Source organism: Pholcus phalangioides, unplaced genomic scaffold (assembly GCF_987345545.1).
Source record: "Pholcus phalangioides strain wild (caught in Gottingen) unplaced genomic scaffold, Ppha-v1.0 ptg000017l_1, whole genome shotgun sequence".
NCBI lineage: Eukaryota > Metazoa > Arthropoda > Arachnida > Araneae > Pholcidae > Pholcus > Pholcus phalangioides.
In genome coordinates, this window is record NW_028301610.1 from 58,675,500 (window position 1) to 58,689,339 (window position 13,840).

General features: G+C 34.5%; 1 protein-coding gene across 3 annotated transcripts in view; it reads left to right on the top strand.

Annotated features, from left to right (window-relative positions):
* RhoGAP71E (Rho GTPase activating protein at 71E) overlaps positions 1–13,840 on the top strand; it is a 75,446-nt gene that overhangs the window by 31,960 nt on the left and 29,646 nt on the right. The gene's annotated exons all lie outside the window — the stretch shown is intronic.

The following is a 13,840-nucleotide window of genomic DNA, read 5'->3' on the forward strand; positions in this document are numbered from 1 at the left end:
AAGCCATAAGTGATGCAAATGAAAATTATTGAGAAAATACTTGATAATATGAAAATCAATATTAACACATAGTTTGAATTTCAGGAAAGTGTACATCAGTTCAGACATTTTCTTCATGACCTATCATATTTTCACATGACCCATAATGTTCTTCATCAGCTATTAAGCCGATGAGGAACATTATAGGTCATGTGTAGGGTGACCATACATCCCGTATTTCCCGGGACAGTCTCTGTATTCTTTGTTTTTCTGGCCGTCCCGACTTTTCGACAAAAGTGTCCCAGTTTTTCCCGTTTTTTACAAGAAGCCTACTTTTTATTCTTTATTGAAGTCAAAGATTGAAATTATTTTTTAACTCAAATTATATTATGATAATTACAACTATAAATAAGAATATAATCTTCCACATTTGTCTTTTGAACGTTTTTTTTCATGAAATTCATTTTTATCCATTGTAATTTGCAGTAATGCTTCATTTCCCACCATTGTGATCTTTCCGTAATTTCACCAATATTTGGCAACTTTGTTTAGTTTTGGCATCATTTTTGGCGATAATTGGCGATGTCTCGTATTTTCCCGTATTTGGAATCCCATATTTCTCTCGAAGAAATATGGTCAGCCTAGTCATATGACATATACACATAGTATTATTTATATTTATTCATGTTATTATGTACAGTGAGAAACCTGTATAAAACGGAACCTCAAGAGACTGAAATTATTTTCTATTCTAGACAGGTTTTCATTTTATAAAGATACTTATAAAAATACATGCAGTGATTTATTTCTATTGTTACACAAAACTTAAATTTTGAGAACATCACCCTAGCTCCTGTAAACCAACAAGTATTAAACAGAGACATGCATATTATTATTTTGAATTTTTTCATATTTGCTGCTTCAAATTAATATAAATTTGAAATTTCATATGTAATGTGCTAATAGTTGAACTTCAATTTTTAATGTTCTCCTGAATAGCAATAGAATGAATCAGGGTTGGGGTTTTGGACAGGGCATGTGTGAAAAACTGTCTGAAACTCTCCAAAACCTCCAAGTTTCAAAATGTTATGTGGAAACCTTTGTTTTGTTTTTTTCCATGATACTAACATATTAAAAAAAAAATACTAGCAGAAAATAAAACTAACTAAATCAAAAATATTTCAAAAAGGTGTCATTTGGTTTTTCTAAGTTAATTGTTTCACCAAATTTATGGTTTTAGGCTGGAAATCTGATAGAGTAAATTAATATCACTCATATAATATCACTGTTTAAGTAAACAGTTTTCAATTTTTTAGTTTGTTGTAAATGTTATCTCTACTTCACATCTTATTTTTCATGTATGATTATGAAGCAGGTACTGTATTTAGGACAGTGCTTGTCCAATACCCTGCCGAATCTGTCCAAACATTTATCTTTAAAAAATACATTATATTGAAGGTACCAAATACGCATAGTCACAGTTAAATAATCATTGCATTATTGTGAAACTAAACATAAATATTTTTTATTAGATACCAATATAATGATGAGAATAAATATCAATGGTGTAGTCTTTATTTAATGCAAATTTGACTTTTCAAACTTTTTTCTTTAAATTTTCAAGTGAACTTTCTATTTTACATTCTCAATTTTCAAAAACTAATTATAAATAAAGGAAAATATCCGAAGAAAATGAGGCCACTATGTAGCACTTACACATGACTAACAGAACACAATTTCACAAACACTGATTACACCTACATAATGATAAAAGACTTTGAGACCCAAAATTTTTGTTAAATTTAAATTATTGCTCTTATGAGGCTAGAAGCTAATATTTCACAGAATAAATTCAAGCTATATTTACAATTCTATCACATGGGGGGCAACAGCAATAAGAAAAACACTGGAAGAAAGCTTATCAAAAGACTGTCTTGAACACATTGCATTTTCATGTCCCCCAAATTATGCATCAATTGAAAGAATTTTTTTCAAATTTTGTTATCTTAGAAATCCTCTTGGCACAGATAAGACAGCTGAATTAGTTGTGTTATCAAATGTTAAAAGGCGCAGCTGCGCTTGATTATTAGTGTTAGATTATTACGTAAGTTTAATTTCATTCTGTAGTCATATCTATTGCTTTTTTCTCATTTTCATGTGACAAATTTCTATCCCATTCTTGTATCTTTCATATTTCCATAAATCTAATATTTAACTAACCTCAAGACAGTTCAGTTTTCAATTTTTTGGTAAAACCCTTTTCACATACTTTTTTGAATTTCAAAATTTTATTATATTTAATCTAATTTTAATAATATATAATTTATATAATATAAAGTTTATTATTTGATTACAGAAGTTACCTCTTCATCAAATTGCAAAGTTTTTCACTTATAGTTATAAATAGGAGGGTTTTTTTTTGTAAAAATGGCTTTTCTTTAATTTTTCCTGCCATAAATGCCTTTTTTAAATTTATTTTAAGTTTGTTCTTGAATTTCAGCAACCATTTTCTGTAGAACTTGGATACTTTTAGCATTGAGAACTTCAAAAAAATTTCTCATTCCAAAATCTTCAACACTCTGTATTAATTTTTATCAGAAAGCCTTTCTTGTCCTGGCTCCATTTAAATGCAAATAATCATAAATGCGTGAAAGATAGAAAAATCAGTGTTGTACATAGAAGTGACAGACTTTTCATCTCTGCCATATGTAGCTTTCAGATAGAAATCAACATACCATCGAATTCGCATCAAGATTGTGAGTTTTAGACATGAAATCAACCCATGTATAAGAAAAGACAAAAATAAATTAGAAGTTATTGAATATTAGAAAATTACCTGCTAACCGTTAACCATGATATACTTTAGTTTTTTATTTGTGGCAACACATTTTCTTTACATTTGTTGTTTTGTGGTTTGTTCAGTTCAGACGGCTTGTTTTGTGTGTCCATTAAACTTAAATTCGTTTCTCTCCTCACTCGTACTTTAATAATTTGAATAGGTTATGGTGCCCAGTGACCCTCCACTTTGCAGTGAGTTTGATTGTTGAATGGTCGTACACACACATCTGTTGCGGAATTTTGACTTCTGAAACGAAGTTTAGTATCTGTTTACTTTTCGAGCTTAAGTTTCCAATTCAAGTGGGAAAATGGAGAAGCTTCATTCCACCAATAAGTTGGAAAATATACAGAACTGGACAAGCTTCAAATTTGATGTGGAACCCAAAAAGTGATGCCGGTCGTTTCAGGAGAAGTCATGTATCCTGCTTCGTTGGATTAAAACACAACAGAGCCTGAACAGACAAAGTTTGCCACTGATGTCAACGCTTTTGAGGAGGCTGATGCTATTCACGATATATAATCGAGTCAAGTGTTCGTGGTGAGTCAAAGCAGCATATTCTTACCTGCAAATCTGACAGAGATGTGTGGAATGCATTGCACACTGTATACGAACAGAAAAATGAAAGACGTTTGGACTTATTGTATTTGCAGTTATTTAACTACACGAAGGATCCAGCTAACAGATCGCCTTGTAACATATCGCCCCTAAGACTTTATTTTCTATTAACCTTAACACAGATTGGCCCTCGGGAAAAGACCCGTTCAAGTCACTGGATTTTTGTTTATATAATGTTTATTTATGTTCTGGTAAAAAGGAAAAAAGAACCCAGAGTGGACGTTTATTATTATTCTCTTGACGGCAATAAATTTAGGAGTAATGTAAAAATTGGATAATTTTTGGAAGGAAAAGACACAGGTTTGTCTAAAGAAAAATTTTCGTTCAATGGAAACTTCAATATATTAGGTGATATTATAAGGAACTAGTCAGGACGGAGTGCTGTCAACTTGGACATGAGTCCGGATGGTACCAAAAAATTCCTGAGAATTTTTTTGTTGCGAGGGGGTATGTAACATATCATCCCCTAGGGCTTTATGTTCCATTAACCTTAACACAGAGTGGTCCCCAAGAGAAGACCCGTTCAAGTCACAGGATTTTTGTTTATATAATGTTTATTTATGTTTATTTGGTGATATTTTCACTGTAATGATATATATATTGTAAGGAATGTATTTAATATTTCTCTATACCTTGTCTCACGGGGCGGAGTTACCCACGGGCTTCCGTCATCACAATTCCACAATCTCAAACTGCCATAGCCTTGTAAACAATGAGAGAAGCCTGATCAACTTCCTCCATCTTATTGAGCCTGTTGCCACTGATAGAAAAATAATACTGTTCTGATAATTACAAGCCACATCTCAATATGCAAATCCATCGAGTGACATCATAGATTTCTCAGTGCACCAAAGGTCAACAGTATGCCGACTGGACCATCAAAAAACCTGTTCTCTACCACTATATATACTGGCTGAAATTTCAGCGTTGCATTCATTCTTCCATTCATCTAGCTTCATCAACAAGCAGATCTGAGTGTAGAGCTGGAAGCTCTCACCCTTACCTACTAACATTATCTGATAACATGAGTGTTCTCTAACCATGTTCGACTAATATTTTCGAGTGTTGTGTTTCATGCTACTCCGGCTGGTCCGGGTAGTTGGTGATGAATTCTCAGGTATAGTTAATAAATATCTACAGTAAGTTCACAAGGTCATAAGGTGGTTGATAGACCACTAGTGGTGTGTCGTCTTCCTGTCAACTAACGTCTAATCTTGTGTACCGTGTCATCAATGTGTCGATTGGTGAATCGCGACCTTGCTGACATTATCGTCTGATTCCTCAGAGAGGTCGTCAGGATTCTCTTAGCCTGAGCAGATTGTTGCTGACATAATTGGGTGAGGTCTTACATGTTATATATCGAGAATTTGGCAATTGTGTTCAGCTATGTTTTAATTGATTTATTTAACGAACTTAACATAATATGTAGAGATGTGAAATAATAAACAATTTAATTTGGAAATTGCCTATATTTTCTTTGAGTTTGCCAATGACTTTCATTATGGATGTACGAATGATGGGACGTAGCTTATAGGACAGTGTTTCCCAACCTTTTGGAGTTCGCAGCACCCTTCGGAATAACGTCAAAATTTGAGGCACCTTTCCTTGAATACAGAAGAATGAATACTACAACAAAATCACTGAGTGAAAATGTATCAATAGAGTTTTGTTTGATTAATCATTAATGTGAAACTTTTCATTGATGCTTAGAGCACGGACACTTGATATCAGGCCTTACAGTTGGCAACAAAACACCCATATCGTCCTCAAGGGCTTGCAGTGTATTTATTGCTTTGTATGACGAGAAATGTAAAAACGATTGTCTCCATAATCAGAAAAGGCTTGCTCGCATATAATGATATGATGTTGAAAAGGGTGAAAGTGTATTAATTGCTTTCTTCATTCGATTAAGATACTCCTCTCTCAATCCAAGCCAAAAAACCACCATAGACGCCTCTTTCCTGGTGAACTTACCTTTGAGTGTGGAATCAGCGTAAAGATCAATAAATTCATCTGGTCCGGCAAGCAGTGAAATCAATTTTCTCCGCACTGTCTGCGAAATCAAATGGTGAGACCACCCAGTCGAGATTCTCAGTGTCTTTCAGCTTATCTGAAGATGATGTCATGCTCTGCTATTATTACGAAGATTTCAACAGCTGACTGATACTAAGATAAATCCAAGAAAGAAATTCAGCTGCCTCTTTGAAAGAAATTGAACCTACGTCCTCTCACTTGCCGGGTGAGCGCACTAGACTGCAAAGCCAAAGAATCATCTTTCCTTAGAGCTTGTGTGCTCTGAACAGAGCCGTACAGAGACAGCCAGACGTAGGCAAAAGCTCACATTGCTGACACTGCAACCATAGATGGCGATTTATCCGATAAGTCTGTCATGCATGAGAGTAATTTATTTGACTTGCTTTATTTTAAGACCTCAAGTGGACTGTAATATTTTTTGATTTATCTCCATAATAACTCACGGTACCCTAGTTGGGAAAACACTGCTATAGGAGATGCTACAGCCTCCCATGTGTCAAAACTGTGACGAATTTGGAAAGATTTGCAAGAGGAGTTCAAAGAAGAAAATGTAAGTCTTCCTGTTTCAATGTTGCTGAATAGGATACTCAATACCCTTACAAGTGGGTATCTGGAGTTCCAAAACACTTGGAAGTCAGTTCCGCATAACGAAAGAATGCTGTTGGAATTCGTCAACTCAATTGTGTGTACATGCTTTTGATGTGTGTCATAATTTCTAAAGCTTGTCTTGCTGTAAAAAATTCTGACATTCAACTGTGGCATGAGTGATTAGGCAGGGATGGGATTGCTGCGCCAAGTTGCGCCATTAGCAATTTCCTGCTACACACTGCACCATAACGTTGATTTTCCGAGAAAATTCGGCACTTCTGCCCCAATTGGGGTTCTCTGAAATTTCCCTCTTCAAACTTTTGCTTTCGATGACATCATTTGAATCATGCTGTGACGTCAACCTCGACGTTGCTACTGTAACTTATAGAAATTGTGCTATTTTTTATCTATCCGGTTTTTTTTTGTAGAATTCTCATCAAGATACCGGTTCTGCCAAGGTTTCCTGCATTTGGCTGTGAACGTAGTGCGTCGGTATTTCAGATTCCGAAAACCTGCGTCGTCTCCGATTGATTAAAAAACCAAATTTCAAGCTAAAAAAAGTTCGGGTTTTTAACCAATCGGAGACGACGCGGGTTTTCGGAATCTGAAATAAACGGATGCACTATGTTTGCACCATCGAGCTGGAGAGAGCATGACGTCAGCGGTCTTCGCTTTGGCAATGCTGAGAACGCCGTCCGCAACATCATTCGTCTGAAGATCACGTGACTCTGAGAAAACACGCACAATCCCGTTATTTTCTTATGGCATAAATCAGAGTTTAAAACAATAAATGAAAGAAATAATTTCAGCATAGATGAGATAATCCCAAAGTTAATGAAAGAGATATTTTCAGTATTAATGAGAGATAATTTAAGTATTAATGAGAGATAATTTAAGTATTAATGAAATAATTTCAGTATTAATGAAATAATTTCAGTATTAATGAAATAATTTCAGTATTAATGAGAGAGAATTTCAGTATTAATGAGAGAGAATTTCAGTATTAATGAAAGATAATTTCAGTATTAATGAAAGAGATGATTTCAATATTAATGGAAGATAATTCTACAGCATTAATAAAATTCCAAAAATTAATGAAAGCGCTAATTTTGACATTAACAAAACACAATTCCAGAATTAATGAAAGAAAAAGTCTAGAATTAATGAAATAGATAATTTCAGTTCCAAAGTAAATGAAAGTGATAATTACAACGTTAATGAAAGATAATTCCAGCATTAATGAAAGATAATTCCAGCATTAATGAAAGATAATTCCAGCATTAATGAAAGAAATAATTAATAAAGGAAATAATTCCAGAATTAATGAAGGAAAATTCCACAATTTATGAAAGATAATTCAGCATTGATTCATAAGTAAGGACTGGAGTCCAGGTGAGACTCATCTCGACATAATCAAATCCAGGAAGTCCTTTCAGATAAAAGTGTTTCGGTGAAAGCTTTGTTTCTGAAAGAAGCATCGGAACATTTCAATGGCTTTCTGAGACATTATTTCAAAAAGAGGAGCCCTTCATACACATTTTGTATGATGAGCTAGGAGCTCTTGTTAGAAAAATTATGGCGCGTTTCCTGAAATCTGAGCATATCAGAATGTTAGAATTGCTGAGCTCCAGAATGTAGCTATAGAAAGTAGTGAGAGCTAAAGGAGAAATTTGGTTGTTGGTGCTGAAACAGAATCCAGTCTTGCTGAGCTGGGGGATGTTCACAAGAAAACATTTCTGTGAGGTGCTGGATCACTTGCACTGGTGCTAGATTATCAAGCACTTGCTCAAAGTTTTACCTTTTGAGAACACCATGCTGGAAAAAATGAAGTGTTCGCATCCCCTTTTCCGACTGGAAAACTCTTCATTATTATGTATTAAGTGCATTGTTTCAAAGCTACCGTAAGTTTGTCCTTCAGATACCCCTGTTCTCTTGGATGAATGGATTTCTCTGCAGTGGGAAGATATACAGGTGAGTTATCAAAGGTTAGATAAGTATTTGGGATCTATATTTGATCTGAAAAACTTGGATGGAAGTGCAAAGTTCAAAATTTTGCCTGTGTTCATCAAAGCCTTATTATGTCTTGCCCACATGAAAAAGCAGACTGCGAGAGAGGCTTTAGTGTAAACAAACATTTCCTGCAACATAAATCAAATCTTTCGATTGAAAGTATCAATGGCATTAGGTGAATAAAATCTTTTATACAGCATTCTCAAAATGCTAAAAATATTGATGTCGATGCCAATCTTCTGAAAGCTGTTTGCAGCTTGCATCAGATGTACCAAGACAGACTTCAGCACCAAAAAACGTTTCATAAGAAAGTTCCACGACCAGATGAGAATCAAAGATTAAAAGCAAAAGAAAGGGAGTTGTGGAAATTCAGTTATAAAAACTATGAACACTGCAGAGAAAATGATAGAAGTGGGGATAAAGAGGAAAAACTTTTTAGACATTGAAAGTGGGCAAGTTCGTCTGAAAACACTGAAAGAAAAAATGTGTAGTGGTCTTGAGAAATTGGAGGAAGACAGTCATGAGTCAACAGAAACAGAGTCAACAAAATGTCATGAGGTTTTTTTTTAATGTATGCTTATTTGTTTGATTTATAAACTTTTACTTTTTCTTACGCCCAACTTGAATTATGACTAATTTTTACATCCCTACAAGTGGATGCAAGTTTTATCAAACATATAAAACTAATATTAGATGCCAGAACTCTGTAACTGGTTAAAATGTTCAAAATTTAATAATCTGATTATCTCGGTTCAAAAAGTTTTCATTTTTCACAAAGGTAATAATGATTCTGTGCACTGCTCCAAATTCACAGATTGCTGCTCCGAAACACTAAATTTACTGCTCCGAAAAGAATCAACAGCAATCCCATCCCTGAAATCATGAAAAGTTAAAAATTCCAAAATATGTATAAAAAGTGAGAAAATATGAATTAAAAAAATCACCACGCAATAAAAAACAAATGTGTTTATAAAATGCATAATTTCTATTTCTTAGTGAATATGTATTTTTCATTTACAAAAAAATATCCCCTCATAAATATATATATACATATACCACATAGGCAAATAACTTCTACATATTTTTTATTCAGGCATTTTTTAATTTTCACTTTGTTATAGCTGCTCAATAACGAAAATAGCAGTAACAAATGAATTTTGACATTATTTCTAAAAAAACGTTAATATTTTGACATATCTCTAGAGATAGCCTTACAATAAAACGGTTAATATTCGTAAAATACTTTATAAATATGTATTAATTCACTAAATTTCACCTGCGGAGGAAAAACCGATGTTAGGAAAATATTATGAATAATATTTATTTGAAAAATTATAAAAAAAATTGAGTTTGCTCAAAGAAACCTTCAAAAATATGCACATATGCTGAAAATTCTTTGATTTTATGCATTTATATGCATTAATGCTAAAAAAAAGCCATTATATGCATATGCACATATGCATTTGCATATTCAGCCACCTCGAGGTTCTCAGCCACCTCGTTGGGCATTTTGCCTGTTGTGGCGTTGTATTTGTATTTGTATAATCCGGGCTTTAGTAATAATGATTCTGTGCACTGCTCCAAATTCGCAGATTGCTGCTCCAAAACACTAAATTTACTGCTCCAAAACACTAAATTTACTGCTCCAAAACTACTCCGAAAGAGTCAACAGCAATCCCATCCCTGGATTAGGTCATCAGAACAATCAACATGTACAGAAATTCCTCAAAAGTAAAGGTATGGAGATTTAGTTTACTCGAAATTTTTGTGATGCATGTGCATATGGTAAAATGCATAAACTCAGTTTTGGTACCAGAACAATGAGGCCAACTACAGTTGGTGAACTGATCCATGCAGATGTCTGTGGGCCAATGTCTAAAAAATCGTTGGGTGGAAGCAGATATTATGTTGTATTCAAAGATACTTAGGGCCTTCTCAAAGTGCAGATCAGTATACTTCTTGAAAGCAAAGTCTGAAGTTCCTTCAAAGGTGAAACACTTTCTTGCTGAAGTACAAACTCGAGGTCATACTGTTAAAGAGCTATTTACTGGTGGTGGTTCAGAGTTCAAGAATTCCGAAGTTGAATCCACTGTAAAAGAAATTGGATTGATTCACCGAAACTCAATGCCATACAAACCAAAGCAAAATGGAGCAATTGAGAGGGAAAATTGGATTCTCGTGGAAGCCGCCAGGACTATGCTACATGCCAAGGAATTGCCAGAAAAGCTATGGGCAGAAGCTGTTAACACTGCAGCCTATGTTATCAACTGAACTGGACCGAGTAGTGTTGAGGAAAAATCTCCTTATGAACTGTAGTATGATAAGGAGTCACCATTCAGTCACTTACATGTGTTTGGTGCTCATGGGCGGAGATACGGGGGGCATTGCCCCCCCCCCCAGCGTCAAAGGTGGAGTCGACTGATCTAATGTATATACGTATATATGAATTGCCAGCATCATCATCTTGTGCCCCCCCAGACTTCCAAGTCTATCTCCGCCTATGTTGGTGCTGAATGTTTTGTGCATTTGCCAAAACAAAAAAGGAAAAAGTTTGATAAGAAAGCTCAGAAAGGATATTTTATTGGGTATTGTGGCGATAAAAATGGCTAAATAGGGTATGGATACCCCGTAAAGATGAAATAGTGCTTTCAAGGGACGCGCGCGTTGTGTTCAAGAATGAAGTCACAAGCAAGCAGATTTTCATCAACAATCCAGAGTTTACTGAAAAAGTTGCTGAAGACACAGATGGTTCCATGCAAGTTGAATCACAGTCAGATACTGATACGTATGATTTACAAGACAGGTCAAAGCTGAAGAAGCCATCCAAGTTTGATGATTATGTCATGCTGGCAGAATGTGATGAACCAGTCACTTACACAGAAGCAATGTCATTCAAGGATTCTAGTCATTGGCAAGCTGCTTTACAAGAAGAGATGGATACTCTTATTGAAAGCAAGACATGGAAGCTAGTGGATTTGCCAAGTGATAGAATAACCATAGGAAGTCGATGGGTCTTCAAAGCGAAGAAAAATGCAGATGGTGCAGTGACAAGATATATAAGGCATGTATGGTTGCTAAAGGATTTGGACAGATACCTGGTGTAGATTACACTGAAACGTTCAGCCCAGTTGTTCGCTGGGATACTGTGAGAACAATGTTAAGCATGGCTGCTAAGAAGAAATATCAGTTCCCCAGTTGCTGGAATGAAAAGTTCAGTAAATTTCTAGGAAATCATGGCTTAAAATCTTCAAGTTCAGATCCATGTTTGTTTGCTAATGCAGAGAAAACCTTTTTTTTTTCCTTTATGTGGATGATGGTCTCATATTTTCCAAGGACTTGGAAATGCTTAATATATTTCTTGACCAACTTAGATCTAAATTTGCAGTTGTAATAGATAATGCCAAGTACTTTTTGGGTATGCAAATTATTTTGATGATGGATCAATTTTCATCCATCAGGAATCTTATTGCAGACAAACTTTAGCCCGTTTCAATATGACAGATGCAAATCTGGTAGGCACGCTTATTGAAAAGTGTTGTTTAACAGCAAAGATTTCTACTGCTCTCTTGACGTTCCTTACAGAGAGGCTATTGGGAGCCTGATGTTTCTAGCTGTGGTTCACTCAACCTGATATAGCTTACACACTTGGTATGCTCTCTCGTGCATTGTACAAACCTCAAGATTGTCATTGGAATGTTGTGAAAAGGACATTGAAATACCTAAAGGGTACAGTGAATTAGGGTATTTTGTACTCATCTGATTCCAAAGCTCATGCTTTAGAAGCATTCAGTAATTCAGATTATTCAGGAGATCCTGTGTCAAGGAGATCAACCTCAGGCATGGTGTTTTTATGCAGCAGTAGCCCAATAACATGGAAAAGTCAACGTCAGAAATGTCTAGCTCTATCTACAACTGAGGCTGAGTTTGTGGCGGCGAGTCAAGCTGCAAAAGAAATAGTATGGCTTCAGTGCTTGTTTCAAGAACTTGGGATTTCAAGTGGTATCCCTTTACTACAGGTTGACAACCAAAGTGCCATCAGATTCATAAAAAATCCAGAATTTCACTGCAGAACCAAGCACATTGATGTGAGATACAAGTTCATTCGAGAACTGTACCAGAAAGAACAGCTAGATATGCATAACTGTTTGACTCAAGAGCAAGCTGCTGACTTATTCACTTCTTTGTGGAAGGTTTAATCATTTGAAAAAAATGATAGGGATGTGTGAATTGAAGGAAAAATGATGTGTTGCATTGTGTATCTTTATATTTTTTCCTTTTGTATCCATTCAGTATTCTTGCATCTGTGCTCATGTATTGATTGTAATTTTTTTTTTTTGTTAATTTGTTATCGTGTTTTCGTTTTAGGGGGAGTATTGAATATTAGAAAATGACCTGCTAACCGTTAACCGTGATATACTCTAGTTTTTTATTTGTGGCAGCTCATGTTTTGTTTACATTCGTTGTTTTGCGTTCGTTCAGTTCGGACGGCTTGTTTTGTGTGTGCATTAAACTTCAATTTTTTCTCTACTCACTCGTACTTTAATAATTTGAATAGAAGTTTGTTTTTCCCACTTGCTTCACATGTTTTGCTCATGAATTGCACAGCATTGCAGTTGAATAGCTGACCAGTGACTGTCCCAATAGCCCATTGGTTGACTTTATGGCTACACCATGGGGGGGGGGGGGAGCTGATATGGCTCTAGCCCAAGATCTTATGTTATTTCGATTTCATTTTTACACAAAATAAATGCACTGCAAACAATCGTGGTCAGTTATTTTAGATGTGGTGAAATCATCTCCCGAATTCGAGAGATTTTTTTTTAATCGATGCAAAGCAATCAAATATATAATTCAATATTTGAAAATTTTGAGAAATGTATTGTTATCATGAGAATATTTTTTAAATAACTCCATATGAAAATGTTATAATTTTGATATTTTCAATTTCAACTAGCACTTTTGCAAGTTTTGCATGTTAGTTAATTGCATTTTAAGTATTCGATTGAACCGAATTCGGACCTGATTTCCATAATTTTGAGGGACCACAAACACTTTTTCTTTGATATGATATCAAATTATTTTGTCTCATAATGAAATTATTATATTATATCATTGAAACACAAGATTCAGTGAGCACAGTCAAGGTTTTAGCCAATTTTCGGACCCTTAATATAGTAGCTTTTAGTTACTTTTGCTTGTTTTCATTAGTTATAAATACCTTTTTTTAGTGCCTATTTCAGACATTTTTAGTGCCTTTTTGCCTGCCTATTCTGACCATTTTTAGTGCCTAAACTTCCGGGCTCTATTCATTAAATACATTATATTCACCAAATTTTTATCAGTTTTTGCAAAATAGCTTCTTAATTAAGTATACTGAAAGTAACTGGAGAAAATATCTTTATATTATATGATTAATAATAACATTAAAAAGAATTTTCAAACGCAAAGTAATCTATTGAGTTAAGTAAAAAATAATTAAATTGCAAAAGTTGGTTTTTGTTAAAATGAAAGAAATATTTATTGATTAATTAATATGGGAATAGTGTTAATTACATCAATAAGCATTTTATTTTAATTAATTATTAGAAGTTTGAATGATTTTTCAGAAATTTTATTGTTTTTAATGTTAATAATATATTAAAAACAAAAAAACTGGTTTAAAACCAAAAAAACCCGGCTTTTTTACCAACCCTGCCCTTTGAGAATCTACATAGTGAGTCCATGCACTACTATTTGACACTCTGTAGTGAACTGTGCTATGAATGCGCAGGGATA